At 36.4% G+C, this 19,042-nt stretch overlaps 1 protein-coding gene across 14 annotated transcripts in view; it reads left to right on the top strand.

The window, feature by feature from the left end:
• EZH2 (enhancer of zeste 2 polycomb repressive complex 2 subunit) overlaps positions 1-19,042 on the top strand; it is a 110,220-nt gene that overhangs the window by 17,596 nt on the left and 73,582 nt on the right. For 3 of the 14 annotated variants that reach the window (XM_056799845.1, XM_056799842.1, XM_056799843.1), the window contains exon 2: positions 9,256-9,320. The exons of the other annotated variants lie outside the window; for them this stretch is intronic. The gene's annotated coding sequence lies outside the window, so the exon portion shown is untranslated. The remainder of the gene's footprint in view (positions 1-9,255; positions 9,321-19,042) is intronic. 14 annotated transcript variants of the gene reach the window in all.

The raw sequence follows: 19,042 nt of genomic DNA, 5'->3' as shown, positions 1-19,042 counted from the left end.
CTCTATCTCTTGCTTGGTCTTAAATTCCTTCCTTTCTCATAAATCTGACAGGTATGTTATTCTATGTTCCCCTAATTTATTTATGATTTCATCTCTCAATTTTTAAAAAAATTAATAGAATTTATTTCCAAGTATTTCCAGATAACTTCTCTTCCCTACACTAAAGAAGGCATCATCTGGCAAATATATGTATATATAGATTATATATTTTGTATTTGCATTTTTTCAGTTCATGCTCTGGAGGTGAACATTCACAAGTTATTCTTCAAATATAAAATCTGTAGTCGTATGTAATGTTCTCTTGGTTCTGTTTCACTCTTCATTATTCCATAGTTCTTTCCAAGTTTTGAAAAATGTAATCTCATAATTTCTTTTTTCTTTTCTTTTTAAAAGTTTTTTCCATGGTTACATGATTCTTGTTTTCCTCCCTCTCCCGGAGCTGACAAGCAATTTCACTGGATTATACATATATTATTACTCAAATCCTATTTCCATATTATTCATTTTTGTGAAAGAGTAATCATTTAAAACCAAAACCCTGAGAGACTTCCGGGTAAGCATGGCTGCAGAGTAGTAGATGCGGCTTGCTTCTTCTCAAACCCAACGACACAGACGACCGCCAAAGACCCTCCCAAAATAAAAAACAACCATCCTCATAAGAACGGAAAGACCCCACAACAAGGTGAAGCTCTGAAGGTAGGTGGGATTCTAGCACTTCCACAATATAAGGGAATGAAAAGCTGACCCATCGTCCCCTCCCCCACCAAACAGCCGGAGCCAGAGTTAAAGTCAGCACTGGCCAGAATCAACAAGTGAGGGAGGAGCACCCCAGGACTGAACAACGGGCAGCCTTAGGTCTGGGGACCTGAATAAGATAAAGTCCTCCTCTTGAGAGTACTAACACCTGAAACCCCGGCAGGCGGGCTAGGGTGCACAGATCTCAGGCGCCCAGAACTAGTGCACTGTAATTAATGAGTGCGCGAAGGGGTCCCCTGACATGAGCAAGGGACACCTGCAGGTTTTGGGAGTTAGCTAAGACCACCAAAGTCTTTCACCTGAGAGCACTAACTCCCAAAATGCTGGCAGGCAGGGGAGGACAGTCCTTGGGCCTCCCCAGGAAGACAGCGCAGCTGCAGAGAACCTAAAATTAGCCTCAGACTAAAGCCTTGACCATTAGGCCCTTATACTGAGGGCAAGTACTACTCATTCCGATTTCTGACTGGAAAGGGGAGGAAGGAGGGAAAAAAACAAAACACAGAGATGGCAAACTGTACTCAAGAACCCCAACACCAAGAAAAGCAAGAAGAAGGGGGTGACTTTGGATACATTTTATGGAGGGAAAACACAAAAAACAGAGGAAATAGCAGAAGTGCAAACAAATGCTCCAAAACCTTCCAGAATTGTCCACAAGCTCTTGAAGAATTTAAATTGGTAGCTATCAAAAAGATGGAAGCCTTCTAGCAGGAAAAATGGGAAATAATGCAAAAGGAACTCAGTAGTCAGAAGCACGAAAAAACACAACTACAGAAACAGCTTGAAGCCTCAAATAGCAGAATAGAACAAACTGAAAAGGAAAACCAGACTTTAAAGGTCAGAATCAGGCAACTGGAAGACAATGATCTTGCAAAAGAGCAAGAATTAATAAAGCAAAGCCAAAAGACTAAGAAATTAGAAGGTTAACATAAAATATCTCACTGACAGGGTGACAGAACTGGAAAATAGAGGAAGGAGAGACAATCTGAGAATAATTGGCCTACCAGAAAAGCCAGAAATAAATATTAATCTCGACATAATAATACAAGATATCATCAAAGAAAACTGCCCAGAGATTCTAGAACAAGGGGGCAATACAGGCATTGAAAGAGTTCACAGAACACCCTCTACACGAAATCCCCGAAAGACAACTCCCAGGAATGTAATTGCCAAATTCCAAAGCTTTCAAGCAAAAGAAAAGATCTTACAATAAGCCAGAAAAAGACAATTTAGATATAAAGGAATGCCAATCAGGGTCATACAAGACCTTGCAATTTCCACTCTAAACGACCGTAAGGCATGAAACATGATTTTCAGAAAGGCAAGAGAGCTGGGTCTTCAACCAAGAATCAGCTATCCATCAAAACTGACTATATACTTCCAGGGGAAAGTATGGGCATTCAACAAAATAGAAGATTTCCAAGTTTTTGCAACGAAAAGACCAGAGCTCTGTGGAAAGTTCGATATCGAAAAACAAAGAGCATGGAATACCTGAAAAGGTAAATATGAAGGAAAGGGAAAAGGAGAAAAATGTTATCTTTTTCTTTTATTCAAACTCTTCTATAAGGACTATATATCTATGTATATTAATATGTGGGGAAAATATAATGTGTAAATAGGGGGAAAAGAAAGACCAACTAGAATAACCTTTCTCACACAAAGATTCACATGGGAAGGGGAGGGGAAGAAAACTCCCATAAGAAGGAGAGGAAGAGAGTTTTTACTTAAACCTTACTCTCAGGGAAATCAACTCTGAGAGCTTAGAACATCTAGATCCATTGGGATCTTGAACTTTATCCAAGAGGATAAGAGAGAAGGGGAAATTAAGGAGGGGTTGGGGGAGGGAGTATAAAAAGGGAAGGAAGGAGGGGGGGAGGGGAAGGGAACAAAAAAGGGAGGGGCTAGAAAGGGAAGCATATCAAGGGAGGGGACTAGGGACTAATCTAAAGTAAATCACTGGTTTAAAAGGTTATAGCTAAAGAAGAAAGGTCAGAATTAGGGGAGGATATCAAAATGCCAGGGAATCCACAAGTGACAATCATAACTTTGAATGTGAATGGGATGAAGTCACCCATAAAACGTAGACGAATAGCAGAATGTATTAGAATCCCAAACCTTACCATATGTTGTCTTCAAGAAACACATATGAAGCGGGTTGATCTTCACAAGGTTAGAATTAAAGGATGGAGTAAGACCTTCTGGGCCTCAACTGATAGAAAGAAGGCAGGAGTTGCAATCATGATATCTGACAAAGCCAAAGCAAAAATAGACCTGATCAAAAGGGATAGGGAAGGTAAATATATATTCTGTTAAAAGGGAGTATAGACAATGAGGAATTATCACTAATCAACATGTATGCACCAAATGGTATAGCACCCAAATTTCTAATGGAAAAACTAGAAAAATTGAAGGAGGAAATGGACAGTAAAACCATATTAGTGGGCGACTTGAACCAACCACTATCAAATTTAGATAAACCAAAAAATAAGAAAGAGGTAAAAGATGTGAATGAAATCTTAGAAAAATTAGTTAATAGACATATGGAGAAAAATAGGGACAAAAAGGAATACACCTTCTTCTCAGCACCACATGGCACATTCACAAAGATAGATCATACACTAGGTCACAGAAACATGGCATACAAATGCAGAAAAGCAGAAATAATAAATGCAACCTTTTCAGATCATAAGGCAATAAAAATAATGATCAGTAAGGGTACATGGAGACCCAAATCAAAAATTAATTGGAAACTAAATAATATACTCCAAAATCGGTTAATTAGAGAAGAAATCATAGAAACAATAATTTCATTGAGGAAAATGACAATGGTGAGACATCCTTTCAAACCTTATGGGATGCAGCCAAAGCAGTACTCAGAGGAAAATTCATATCCTTGAGTGCATATGTTAACAAATTAGGGAGGGCAGAGATCAATGAATTGGAAATGCAAATCAAAAAACTTGAAAGCAAACAAATTAACCCCCCCCAGAAGAAAACCCAACTCGAGATCCTAAAAATTAAGAGAGAAATTAATAAAATCAAGTGATAGAACTATTAAACTAATAAACAAGACTAGAAGCTGGTACTTTGAAAAAACAAATTAGACAAAATACTGGTCAATCTAATTAAAAAAAGGAAAAAAGGCAAATTAACAGCATCAAAGATGAAAAGGGGGACCTCACCTCCAATGAAGAGGAAATTAAGGCAATCATTAAAAACTACTTTGCCCAACTATATGGCAATAAAAATATCAACCTAGGTGATATGGATGAATATTTACAAAAATATAAATTGCCTAGACTAACAGAAGAAGAAATAGAATTCTTAAATAATCCCATATCAGAAAAAGAAATCCAACAGGCCATCAAAGAACTCCCTAAGAAAAAAATCCCCAGGGCCTGATGGATTCACAAGTGAATTCTATCAAACTTTCACAGAACAGCTAACCCCATTACTATACAAACTATTTGACATAATAAGCAAAGAGGGAGTTCTACCAAATTCCTTTTATGACACAAACATGGTACTGATTCCAAAGCCAGCTAGGTCAAAAACGGAGAAAGAAAACTATAGACCAATCTCCCTAATGAATATAGATTCAAAAATGTTAAATAGGATACTAGTGAAAAGACTCCAGCAAGTGATCAGGAGGATCATTCACTATGATCAAGTAAGATTTATACCAGGAATGCAGGGCTGGTTCAATATTAGGAAACCATCCACATAATTGAACATATCAACAAACAGACAAAAATCACATGCTTATCTCAATAGATGCAGAAAATGCCTTTGATAAAATACAACACCCATTCCTATTAAAAACACTAGAAAACATAGGAATAGAAGAGCCTTTCCTAAAAATAATAAACAGTATATATCTAAAACCATCAACTAATATCATCTGCAATGGGGATGAACTAGATGCATTCCTAATAAGATCAGGAGTAAAACGAGGATGCCCATTATCACCTCTATTATTTAACATTGTACAAGAAACATTAGCAGTAGCAATTAGAGAAGAAAAAGAAATTGAAGGCATCAAAATAGGCAAGGAGGAGACCAAGTTATCACTCTTTGCGGATGACATGATGGTCTACTTAAAGAATCCTAGAGAATCAACCAAAAAGCTAGTCGAAATAATCAACTTTAGCAAAGTTGCAGGTTACAAAATAAACCCACATAAATCATCAGCATTTCTATATATCTCCAACACAGCTCAGCAGCAAAAACTAGAAAGAGAAATCAGATTCAAAATCACCTTAGACAAAATAAAATACTTAGGAATCTATCTCCCAAGACAAACACAGGAGCTATATGACCACAACTACAAAACACTCCACGTAACTAAAACTAGACTTGAGCAATTGGAAAAATATTAACTGCTCATGGGTAGGACGAGCCAATATAATAAAAATGACCATCCTACCCAAGCTCATTTATCTAGTGCTATACCCATTGAACTTCCAAAAATTTTTTTTACTGAATTGGAGAAAACCATAACAAAGTTCATTTGGAAGAACAAAGGGTCAAGGATATCCAGGGAAATAATGGAAAAAAAAATACAAAGAAAGGTGGCCTTGCAGTCACAGATCTCAAACTCTATTATAAAGCAGTAGTCATCAAAACAATTTGGTACTGGCTTAGAGACAGAGGAGTATCAGTGGAATAGACTTGGGGTAAGTGACCCCAGTAAGACAGTATATGACAAACCCAAAGAGCCCAGCTTCTGGGACAAAAACCCACTATTTGACAAAAACTTCTGGGAAAACTGGAAGCCAGTGTGGGAGAGATTAGGTTTGGATCAACACCTCATACCAAGATAAACTCAGAATGGGTGAATGACTTGAACATAAAGAAGGAAACTATAAGTAAATTAGGTGATCAGAGAATAATATACATGTCAGACCTGTGGGAAGGGGAAGGCTTTAAAACCAAGCAAGACATAGAAAGAGTCATAAAATGTAAAACAATTTTGATTACATCAAATTAAAAAGTTTTTGTATAAACAAAACCAATGCAACCAAATTGAGAAGGGAAGCAACAAATTGGGAAACAATTTTCATAACAAAATCCTCTGACAAAGGTTTAATTACTCAAATTTACAAAGAGCTAAATCAATTGTAAAAAAAATCAAGACATTCTCCATTTGATAAATGCGCAAGGGACATGAACAGGCAGTTTTCAGCCAAAGAAATCAAAACTATTAATAAGCACATGAAAAAGTGCTCTAAATCTCTTATAATCAGAGAGATGCAAATCAAAACAACTCTGAGGTATCACCTCACACCTTGCAGATTGGCTCATATGACAGCAAAGGAAAGTAATGGATGCTGGAGGGGATGTGGCAAAGTCGGGACCTTAATTCATTGCTGGTGGAGTTGTGAATTGATCCAGCCATTCTGGAGGGCAATTTGGAACTATGCCCAAAAGGTGATAAAAGACTGCCGTATGATCCAGCCATAGCACTGCTGGGTTTGTACCCCAAAGAGATAAGGAAAAAGACTTGTACAAGAATATTCATAGCTGCGCTCTTTGTGGTGGCCAAAAATTGAAAAACGAGGGGATGCCCATCAATTGGGGAATGGCTGAACAAATTGTGGTATATGTTGGTGATGGAATACTATTGTGCAAAAAGGAATAATAAAGTGGAGGAATTCCATGGAGACTGGAACGACCTCCAGGAAGTGATGCAGAGCGAAAGGAGCAGAACCAGGAAAACATTGTACACAGAGACTGACACACTGTGGTACAGGAGAACGTAATGAACTTCTCCATTTGTGTCAATACAACGTCCCTGAACATTTTGCAGGGATCCAGGAGAAAAAAACGCTATCCGCAAGCAAAGGACAAATGGTGGGAGTAAAAACACCGAAGATAAGCAACTGCTTGACTACAGGGGTGGACGGGACAGGAATGAGGAGAGACTCTAAATGAACACCCTAATACAAATACCAACAACATGGAAATGGGTTTGACGCAAGGACACATGTGACACCCAGTGGCATTGTGCGTTGGCTAGGGGAGGGGCGGTGGGAGAGGGGGAGGATAAGAAAAGGATCTTTGTTTCCAAGGAATATTGTTTAAATTAATGTTTAAGTTGGGGAAAAAAACAAAAAAAAAATCAAAACCCCAAATCATATACCTCATTATTTCTTACATTGCAGTAGTATTCCATCAAAATCATATGCCACAAACTTGTTTGGCTATTACCCAATTGATAGATATCCCTTCAATTTCCAGTTCTTTGTCTCCACAAAGAGAGCTGCTATAATAAATATTTTGGAACATATAGGCTCTCTTTCATCTTCCCTGATTTCTTGGAAAATAGGGTTATATGTACAGTTTCATAACCCTCTGGGTATAATTCCAAATTACTTTCCAAAATGGGTGGAACAGATTTCTTTAAAAACAAAACAAAACACCTGTATATGTATAAACAATATAGAATTGAATACATGAAACAAACTATATTATGATAATACATATATGATATATAACTATATAATATAATTATATAGTTATATATCTATTTTGGGGATATAAACATTAGTAGTGATATTGTTAAGTGAAAGATTATGCATAGTTTAGAGATCTTGGCGCTGGTGGATGGGGCAGGGAGGTGGGGAATAGTTCCAAATTTTTTTCCAGAATGGTTGGACCAACTGACACTTGCAATAAAAAATATTACTATGCTTGTTTTCCTATAATCCCCCTAGTAATTGTTATTCTTTTGTTATTTTTGCCAATATGATTTAAATATCATAGCTGCTTTAATTTATATTTCTCTTAATAGTGATTTGGAGCTTTTTTTTTTTAATATGACTTGATAATTTGGATTTCATTGAAATCTTCTTGTTTATAACCTTTGATATATATATATCTGTTGGGTAATTGGCTATTTCTCCTCTATACTTGAATCAAATATTTGGTTAGAAATGAGGCCATTATTAGAAACTTAAAGATTTTTTTAGTGCATTGCTTTTGATCTCTTTAGAGGAGCAACTACTAATCCATAGTTGATATCTGTAAAGGTACCATACATTGCTTAGATAGGTAAATTCCTTTCTATTCTCATTTAGTATTTGCTAGAAATCTTCCTCCACAAACCGTACTTTCTGTTTTAGTATTAATTCTAAAACAGAAGAATGGCAGGGGTTAGGCAAGCCAGGCTAAGTGACTTGTCTAGGGTCTGTTACCAGAGATCTATTACCAAATCCAGTGACCTTTTCTCAGTCCTGGTCCTTGACTTTTCTGCAGCTATTGACACTCTTGCTCTTGATCATATATTTAATGGGGAATGACTTGTGTTCTTATAAATTTGGGAAATGAGACACCTTTATCAGAGAAATTTGTTATAAAATTTTTTCCTAATTTATTGTTTCCCTTCTAATCTTGTTTACATTGTTTTTTTTTGTACAGAAGCTTTTAAATTAAATATAATCACAGTTACTCATTTTATATCTCACGATGTTCTCTCTCATTTGGTCATAAATTCTTCCAGGTGTAAACTGTTCTCTATTTCTTTAATTTACTTATGGTATTACTCTTTATATCTAGATCACATACCCATTTTGACTGTATGTTGGTATAGGGTGTGAGATATTGGCCTATACTTAGCTTTTGTCATACTACTTTCCAATTTTCCCAGCATTTTTTGTTAGTGAATTCTTACCCCCAAAACTGGGGTCTTTGGGTTTACCAAGCACTAGGCCATTACGATCATTTACCTCTGGATATGTATCTAATCTATTCCATTGATCCACCATTCTATTTCTTAGTACCAGACTGTTCTGATGATTTCTGCTTTATATTGAGATCTAGTACTGCTAGGCTACCTTCCTTCACATTTTCCCCTCCATTAATTCCCTTGATATTCATAAACTTTTGTTCTTCTAGATGAATTTCATTTTTTATTTTCTATAAAATAATTATTTGGTAGTTTTTATGACACTGAATAAATTAATTTAGGTAGAATTGTCATTTTTAATATTTTATCTTGGCCAACCATGAACACTTAATATTTTTCCAATTGTTTAGATCTGACTTTATTTGTGTGAAAAGTGTTTTGGAATTGTGTTCATATAATCCCTGGGTTTGTTTTGGCAAATAGATTTCTAGGTATTTTATATTGTCTAGGGTTATTTTAAATGGAATTTCTCTATCTCTTGCTACTGAACTTTTTTGGTAATATACAGGAAAGCTGATGATTTATGTGGGTTTATTTTGAATCCGGAAACTTTGCTAAAATTATTTCAACTAGTTTTTAGCTTTCTCTAAGTATATCATCTGCAAAGAGATATATTTTAATTTCCTTGTTGTCTACTTTAATTCCTTCAATTTCTTTTTTTACTGCTAAAGCTAACATTTCTAGTACCATAATAGTGATGATAATGGGCATCCTTACTTTGCCCCTGATCTTATTGGGACATTTTGAGTTTTCTTGGCAAATGGTTTTTGCCTTTATCCTTTAACCTAGAATGGTTTGCTTTTATCCTTCTGCAGCTCATTTTACAGATGAAGAAATCGAGGCAAACAGGATTAAATGCTAGCTTATTGTCACACAACCAGTAAGTATCTGAGACCATATTTCAACTCAGGAAAATGAGTTTTCTTGACTTTAAGACCAGCATTCTTTCCACTGCTACCTAGCTTCTGTAAAAGACTTATTTAAATACTTGTTTAAACACTTTTAATGTCTCCTGTGATCTCTTTTCTAATATCCTATGATCTCTGGTCTAATTTCTTCTGAATGTCCTTATTTGCCCATTTCTCTCATCTACTTTCTCATTACTCTCTACTATTCATATATTTTGTTACTACTAAGAGTCTTCATTGTTCTGAACCATGTTTCCTTTTTGGTTTTTACACCACAGGCATTTAGGAATTTATCTTTTACTCTGTCCCCTCCAGTGAACTTTACCTTATAACAGAAAAATAACAATTAAGCAAAACTAAATTACCTCTCTTGGACATCAGTCAGTATATACAACATTCCATACCCATTATTCAGCACCATATCACCAAAGGAGGGTCATATGTTTCCTTATTTTTTCTGGCTCCAGGATTGCTTATTATAATTTCACAGCATTCAGGTTTGTTTTACATTTTTGCTTACATTGTAGTGGTCATTATGAATGCTCTTTTCTTAGTTATTTCACTTTGAATCAGTCTTCCCATATTTATTTCTAGGGATTCCTAGTAATTGTTATATCTGTTGTCTCTCAGTGCAGCAATAGTCATGTTCATTTACATACCATCATTTGTTAATCCATTATCCAACTGAGGGGCACCCAGTTTGTTTCTAGTTCTTTGCTGCTGTACAAGTCCTACTGTTTATTTCAGTCTGTATAGGACTTTTCTGCCTTTGACCGCTTATATGTAGCTAGGATCTGTATCCTATCTATAGATAGGAGGAAGAGAATAAATAATTTTCTTGAATACAGATTTTTTTTTTGGATGGTTGGCCCAATTCATAGCTCTACCAAGAAGGGAGTAGTATGCTTGTATTTCTTCCCTAAGGTGATAATTTCTGTCTTTTGTCTTGACTGTTGCCAGTTTGCTGGTGTAGCATGAAACCTAGTTGTTTTAATTTGCATTTCTCCTATTAGTGATTTGGAGTGCTTTTCATGAATCCAGTCTATTCTTATAGAAATTTTCAGGGTTCCTCATTGGCTGTTGAAAAAAAGAACCAAACTCCTTAACTTGGTTAAGGCCCTCCACAGTCTAGCCCCAAACTATTTTAATTTGACTTATCTTTTGCTATTCTCTATGTATCTTATTCTCCATAAAGTACTTTTTTCCCCCTCCCCTAGTGAGATTTATGGACTTTTGCTTATGTTGTTCTCTATCTAGAATTTACTTTTACTACTACTACTGCTACTACTACTACTACTACAGGAGTTTATTCAAGGAGTATATTCAAGGTATTCAGGGAGAACTAGTACTTCTTACCAAGCCCTTTTTAGGGCAGTTCATCCATCTTTGGGGTCTACCTGGTACTTGGTTTTCACCTGTGCTCCAAGAAGCTGTAGCATGAACAGCTGACATACCTGGTAAAAACTGGGCAGATGGGGCTATAAACCAGGTTGAGGGTAACCAATGGGCCACAAACCTAACAGTGTCTTAGTGGAGTGTCCATCCCACTTGGGCATGTGAAGATATCCCCAGGTGGAATGGGTAGATATTAGACAGTTTGTTCCAGTGACCATGAAGGTGGCTGAAGCAGGTGCTTTGAAGTGCTTAGAGCTTAGACATGGAAGAAGATGCCAGGATCATCCATTGTATCCCAGATCATCTCTAGCCATCCTGACTTTTTTCTTGCCACTGGACTTGGATGGCTCTGGAAGAGAGAATGAGACAATCCGATTCTTGTGCAAGTTAAGACATCACCTAGTGATGTCATTGATCTTTAAAAAAAAAAAGGACAACAGATTACTGCTACCACCACTACCATTACCACCACTACTACTAAATTCTTTCCATCCTTAGAGGGTACAGTGGCAGATGGTAAAATAAATCTGGTAGTCCTTAGAGTGCTGATAAAGTCAGTGGTCTTCTGTGATAATCTGAAGAATTATAGTTCATAATGCCATGCTCATCTAAGCTGTGTAAAGTTTCATCATCCACTCTTGGGTGGTAGGGAAGGAGGGGCTGGGAAGGATTGGAGGGGCTGGGAAGAGAATCTATTTCAGTTAAGGTCTTAAATTTCTTCCCAGAGGCCTAGATTTGGGAGGTGTTATTTAGGAGTGATTACAGCCTGTAGAAGGAAAATAGAAAGACACCTGGCGAGAAGGTTGAAGGGAACAGTTTCCCAGAGGGACAGTGTTGCTGGGCTCTTAGGACCTAGGTAAGGTCTAGGCAATTAGGAATTATAAATTTAGGCTGCAGGAGGGAGGAATTGTGGGGGCAGGAAGGATTGGTATAATTGTATACTTCTTAAAAAAAATAGCCACAGCCAATTTGATGAGTGTAAGGTAATATTTTGAACTTAATTTTCATTTCTCTAATTATCATAATTGAATTTTGGTATGGTTATGGATAATTATTGTTTCTTTCTAGGTCTGATAAAAATTTGTGCAAATTTTGCATATATTGTGGATATCAGATTACTTGTAAAAAATCTATTCCCCCTCCCCTATTTGATTCTTTTTATTTTGGATTTTTTAAAAAATATGGTAATCAAATTAATTTATTCCATCTTAATTATTTCCTATTTTGTCCTCTATATGGTCTGTTTGTACATATTTGCTTTCTTTTTATACATTCTCCCCACTCCTCATTAGATTTGTGAACTCTTCAAGGGCTGACATTTTTGCCCCTTTTGCTTATTAGCAGGATACCTGGCACTGTAGTAGACCATAATAAATATTTATTGACGGGCTGACTGTATTTTCCCCCATCTATTTAGGGGGCTGCATAACCTAGAACCCTGAGAATTGGGCTTGACTGACTGTAACCTAGAAAAAACCCCAAATGGGGTCAAAAGGGTGGGACACAAGTGAAAAGACTGAATGAAAAACTTTGTAACTTTAGGCAGTACATTTTATCTTTATGATATGTTTCTTCATTTTAAAATTCAGAGACCTTAAAATCCCTTCCCGTATAATTATTCAATGATTCTGTGATACTTTGGGTTAATATTAAGTAGAATTATAATACTGGGCAGTCTTATTCCAGCCCACTATCTAAATATAGTTGTGCCTTCTTTAAGATACCTGTTGTACAAAGTCAAATTTACAAAATAGATAAATTAGGTGGCGATTTGCATCATAAAGCAAGCAAAACCTTTAGGAAAGTATTCACTAATTTTAATGCCCTTTGTAAAAATTGTTTGTAAAATTAAAAACAACACTTGCTAACCTTTTATGTTGACCTCTGAATTACAGTGATCCTGCTAGGAATGGAGAGTTTGCTTCTAAGCTAAAATAGCCCAATACAAACAAGATTCTGGTGATCATTCTTTTTAACCTGAAGTGGAACCATGCCACTTTTAAATTGTAGTCATTATTTTCTTTTGATGTGTTAAACATTTCTTAGAACTAGGGAGCAGTTTTATCTTGCAAAAATTCCCATTGCTCTTAACTGCTGGAGAAGTAAATTTGTAGCTATTCTCTATTCTCTTGTTTGAGTATCCCATCTGCTTTTCCTATATTTTATTCTTTGAATTTCCTCTTTGGTTGTATTGTTATAAGAGGAGGATTTATCATGTAATTAACTAGAGTCTGCAAAAATCAAGATGAGATATCAGCTATTGCCCTGATTTTAACTAGTTAGTTCCTGATCTACCTGAATCAAATGACTGGTGTTAAATGGTTTGTTTCCTGTTTTACTTGATATAGATCTTCCCCTTCTGCCATCTGTTCTTTGATGTGTAAATCATTAGCTTCCCCTTCTACTTTCTGTAAAATACTCATCTTACTTATAAAACCTATATAAGGTTACTGAAATTGATCATGGAGATCACTCATTTACTTTTTGTTCAGTGATGACTGCATTCTCTGCATAGTAAATTGCAATTTTTCTTTATCTCTCTGTCATTGATCCTGTAACTGGCAGTACCTATCAATGCCAAAATATATTGTAGCCTTCTTACTACCATTAATGTACCTTTTTCTTGCCTTTTGTGATATTCCTTTTCAAATTTTCTTGAGAGATAGTACTTGGGTGGTTTGACCCAATATTTCTTCCTGTGCCTCAGGATTTTGGTTTCTGCCTGAAAGGGCCTGAACTTTTGGCAAAATTCCAGTATTTTTTTTTTGGTACTATTGTGAACTGGAAGGAGATGCTTATAGGTATTTCCTCTAGTTTTCTTTATAATTTTTAATTCTGGTACTTTTAAATAATTTTTCCATATATATGCATATATTTATATCATATCTAGGTTCTTCTGGTCTTAACATACTACTTTTCTTGGAACTATAAGAGATCTGAATTTGACTTAAAAAATACACCAAAAAACTGTTCCAAGGGAAACATTTATTCTGCTTTGGATAAGTCATTACAGGATATGGAAAGTTTTTAAAAATGGCTGCATAAAGATGTTCTCAAATGTTAAACCTCCTAAATAATCCCGATTCACAAATTAAAATAATCATGAGGTACTATCTCATATTCATGGGACTGGAAAAAAAGACAACATTGTTGAGGTATGGAAGTCAGATAAATGGTCTTTATGCCTACTTTGCTTATTTTGAGAGCTAAGCTTGCATAATGAAAAAAGTGATGCATTTTGGGCACAGAGGGAGACCTGGGTTAGAATCTCAACTCAAATACTTATATGCTTTATTTCCATCGGCAAACTACTTATATTCTGTTTCCTTATTTGTAAGTTAGGGACAATAAATAATACTTATTCTGCCTACCTCAGCACTTTGTTCTGAGGAAAACACTTTGCATACTATCCAGTTTTACACACATGAATGGTTCTTGTTACATTGTTTACCTGTTGGTCATTGTCTTTCATACTCTTTTGATTTGTGCATAACTTTAAATTTAAGTGAGGCAGTTTCCCAAAGCCTCAGCCTTATCCTCTCTTCCAGAGTCATCCAGATCTAGTGGTAAGACAAAACCAAGGTTATTGGATTGGTAATGGCTCAGGATACAATGGATGAAGACTTTAGTATTTTCCATGTCTGACCAAGCTTTAAGTGTTCCTCAGTGCCTGCTTCAACTACCTTTCATGGCTGTTGTAACAAATTATTCTGATCTGGAAATCTTTACATATTTGAGTAGGTAGACATCTCTCAATTCACTGATGACTTTGAGGCCTGTCAGTTACCCTCAACTAGGTTTAGCCCATTTGCTGAGTTAATTTACCAGGGTGTGACTGCTTGAATGCTACAGTTTCTTGAAGCCACAGGTGAGAGCTGGAGGGCAGGTGGACACCTAAGGAAGAAAGCAGCCCTGAAAAGGGCTTGGCAAGCCTTTGCATCTCAGGTACTAGTCTTTTCTGAACACCCCACACATTGACATATTAATTCTATTTTGAGGAATGTACCATAAGAATGTTATCAAAACCAAAAGAGCTTGCCTGTTGGATGAATGAAAAAGCCTTTATTATGTACTACTTTAGAATTTGGGAATACAAATACAAAAGTGAAGACAGTTTGTGTCCTTAAAAAAGATAATCAGTAGGTGATGTAGTGGAGTGGTAACTAAGAAAAAGAGTATTTTGGTTTGGTGAGGTTACTAATGAGAAGACAGCCAGGAAGTAAAATGACCACTTTACTTTGGCTCTGCTTATTTAGAAATAAGAGACCTACTTGAGATATTTAGCATTTAGTGAATGGGGTGGGAAAGAAGCAGGGCAAGAATTTGGAATGGAAAGGGTCAAATTTTTCAGAGCATAGTCTCTGGTCCCCATGGCCAGAGTCAGTAGTAGTTAACCCTAGAAATGCCTATTCAGATCTATTTACTACAACCTTATTTTTAATCGTGAAAATTGGAAACTATCAAAATGTACAACATTTGAAGAATGTATGAATAAACATGGCATATCAGTGTATGGGATACTATAATGAAATTAACACAAATGTGAGGAATTTCAAAATAGAATATAACATTCTTCTAATATTCATCCTTCTTCCTAAGTCCCCTGTTTCTATAAAGGATACTCACATCCTATCAGTCACCAGTGTTCACAGTCAATCCTCTTCTTTCATCATAACTAGTCAATTCTTGTCAGTTTTCAAAGTCATCCCCCTTTCTCCAGTACTTCCTTAGCTCAGGCACTTATTCACCACCTCTTATAATATATAGTCTGTTAATTGATCTCTCTGTCTAAAGTCTCTTCTTTTTTTTTCTTTTTTAATTTTAAACATTATTTTATTTGGTCATTTCCAAACATTATTCACTGGAAACAAAGATCATTTTCTTTTCCTCCCCGCCCCCCCTCCCACCACCTTTCCCTCTCCCATAGCCAATGCACGATTCCACTGGTTATCACATGTGTTCTTGACTCGAACCCATTTCCTTGTTGTTGGTATTTGCATTAGAGTGTTCACTCAGAGTCTCTCCTCAGTCATATCCCCTCAACCCCTGTAGTTAAGCAGTTGCTTTTCATCGGTGTTTTTACTCCCACAGTTTATCCTCTGCTTGTGGATAGTGTTTTTTAGATCCCTGCAGATTGTTCAGGGTCATTGCATTGACACTAATGGAGAAGTCCATCACCTTCTATTGTACCACAATGTATTAGTCTCTGTGTAAAATGTTTTCCTGGTTCTGCTCCTTTCGCTCTGCATCACTTCCTGGAGGTCGTTCCATTCTCCATGGAATTCCTCTACTTTATTATTCCTTTTAGCACAATAGTATTCCATCACCAACATATACCACAATTTGTTCAGCCATTCCCCAATTGAAGGGCATCCCCTCGTTTCCCAATTTTTGGCCACCACAAAGAGCCCAGCTATGAATATTCTTGTACAAGTCTTTTTCCTTATTATCTCTTTGGGGTACAAACCCAGCAGTGCTATAGCTGGATCAAAGGGCAGACAATCTTTTATCACCCTTTGGGCCTAAAGTCTCTTCTTAAACCTTTCTGCAGCTGCTAAATTGACATCCTAAAACACAGGCCTGATTAATGTTTCTTCCTGCTAAAAAAGGCCTTAGTCAATTCCAGTTGCCTCTAGGATAAAATACAAATTCTTTGGTTTGGCATTTAAAATCCTTCACAGATGGGCTCCACCTTACTTTTCCAGGCTTATCTCTTATATGTTTTATATTCCAGTCAAACTGGCTTATTTACCATTCTTAGGTATATGCCATACCATCTCCCACCTCCATACTGTTGCATTAGGCATGCCTCTTGTTTTGAGTGCTTTTCTTCCTCATCTATTTCTTGTAATTTTTAGCTCCCTTCAAGATTCAATCCAAGTGCCCTTTCCTATCCAACCAGACCTTACCCTGAAGCTTAGTTTTTTCTTTGTGCTTCATCTAATCCTCTCTATATTTATCTGCTTTAGAAAGCTGAATAGGTTTTTGGAATTAAGAAATTGAGTTATTACTGACCCATTGAGCTCTTCAGTTTATTGGGAAGGTAGCCTTTTGAATGAAGATTTATTAGATTCAGTCTAGCCAACAGAAACAAATAAGAAGGCCTTGGGAATGCCCACCTTAAGCTTGAAGAAAAGGCACAACTTCTTAAAACTATTCCATAGTCATATAGGCTGTATACATTTGCACCCTTTCACAAAAGTTCCCTATGTATGACCACTCAACAATGTTATGTGTATTTGTGGTAGAGTTTGTTTCATCTCTATAGGAGTCCCTTTTTACTATACCATTTCATTTGTCCTGAATTTTGTATTGTGTCTTCTGGTTGACTAATAAATGTTAAGTATGTTAGTGGAGGTTCATGAGCTATGACTTTTAGTAGAAAAAGACTTGCAAATTATCTTGAATTTGGGAAACTTGTCCAAGGGGCCTATGTGAATTGTGGTACTATTTATATATATGTATTGCTCTCTTGGTAGACCAAATATGACCTTCTTGGGGTAAAGACTTTTGCTTTCTGCCTTTGTAAATCTAGATCCCAGTTTTGTGCTTTTCATAGCTGGTATTTATTAATATTTGTGAATCAGTAAATGAATGAAATATTGCAAAGATATGAAATAATGTGACGAACCAACACATTGATTGTTACCATGCAAAAGGAAAACATACATTAACATAAGGATGAATGGATAAAATTAAGCATTGAGTAGATAATCGATAGAAGACAGTAAGAGGGAATCAGTAGGTGGTAAGCTTTTATAGAGCTATATGTATTCAAAGACTTTTAAAGTTTAATTGGTTTGTGACTACAAGTGTGATTTGTGATATCATTGTAAATTCATAATTATTTTAAAAACATACTAAAGACAATTACAAAACATTATTTAATAAGTTAAAAGAGATCTAGGTGGAAGGGATGTGAAGGGAGTGATTGATTGCCATCACTTGGAATTGAAGATGTGGATTTTGAGCTGAGCCTTAGAAGTACAGGATACAGATATACTAGTAGACTGATAATAGGCTTGATTGGAGAGAGAAGTGGCACAGTGGATAGAGTGCTGGGCTTATGACCAGGAAGACTTTATCTTCCTGAGTTTAAATCTGGCCTCCTATATTTACTATGTGACCCTGGACAAGTCACTTAACTCTATTTGCCTTCTCTGCCAAGAAAACCCCAAATGGAGTCACAAAAGAGTCAGAAACAACTGAACATCAACAATGTTTGAGGTAGTAGGATTAATATGAGAAAAGGCAAAAAAGTGAGAGCAAGTGAGATGTGAAATAAAGAATACCTACTAAAAGGGCTGTGTTGGGTAACAATGAGATCTATTTGGAAGGGATAAAACCCTGGGAGGAGAGGAAGTTGGAAGAGGAGTAGAGAATGTTTAGATTTAATATGATAGTAGTGATTTAATATGATAGCCAGTAGTAGTTTGTATGGTTGCTATGGAAGCTAATCAGAGTCAAATAGGATAGCAGAAGTGATAGATGGTCTTTAGGGGAAAGGGAATTCAGGAGAAGCTAAAAGGTAGGGTTTAGCCATGGCCAGGCTTAAAAAATTCTGTTTTCTAGTACAACAAATAATTTACTTAGTCTAGCTCAACAGTCTTTACACTGCCTATTCAGTACTGATTTTTGATTCTTGACTCTTAGACTTGGCTTGCTGTTTGTTTCTCAGGATTTGAATAGGCTTCTGGTTCTGGGACTTTTTTTATGCATCGCTAATGTATTAGTTTCATTCACCTTCATGATTGACAATCCTAACTACTTACCTTGGTTTCTTCTTCAGACATTAATAATGCTGAATCCTTTTAGTTCCAAGATCTGGATTCTTGTGCCACCAATCACATTCTCTTATAATCTGATTTTGCCCCCACCTTTCCCCAAGTCTGCATTGAGCACATAATCTTTTATTCTTGCTAAGTAAGAGGGGCCCCACCCCACATTGCCTTGGGGCAGTGTCAGGGTATGAGGTAGAGAGTAAGAAATAGTGTAGTTGCTCCTGGAAATTCTAGAGCAGGGTATATGAAAATACTGCCTGAATATATGTAACTAGGGAGAGGATGGATTAGAGTTGGATTAGACCAGTGTGGTGAGAGACCAACTCTAGAGGGGTATGGTTGTGAAGTGAAGACCTGAACTTGGGAGGTATCTTTGGAAATGGAAAGGAAGGGTGGGGGCGGTGTGTGTGAAGATGAGAGAATCCTGGATGAGTCTGCTGAAAAATGAGACTGGGGAATAAAGGCGTTTGAAAATGACTAAAGAGATGTTGATGTATGAGATAGTTAAGAAATTTCAT

This window comes from Monodelphis domestica, chromosome 5 (genome assembly GCF_027887165.1).
Source record: "Monodelphis domestica isolate mMonDom1 chromosome 5, mMonDom1.pri, whole genome shotgun sequence".
In the NCBI taxonomy this organism is placed as follows: domain Eukaryota; kingdom Metazoa; phylum Chordata; class Mammalia; order Didelphimorphia; family Didelphidae; genus Monodelphis; species Monodelphis domestica.
This window is presented reverse-complemented; position numbering and strand designations above follow the sequence as displayed.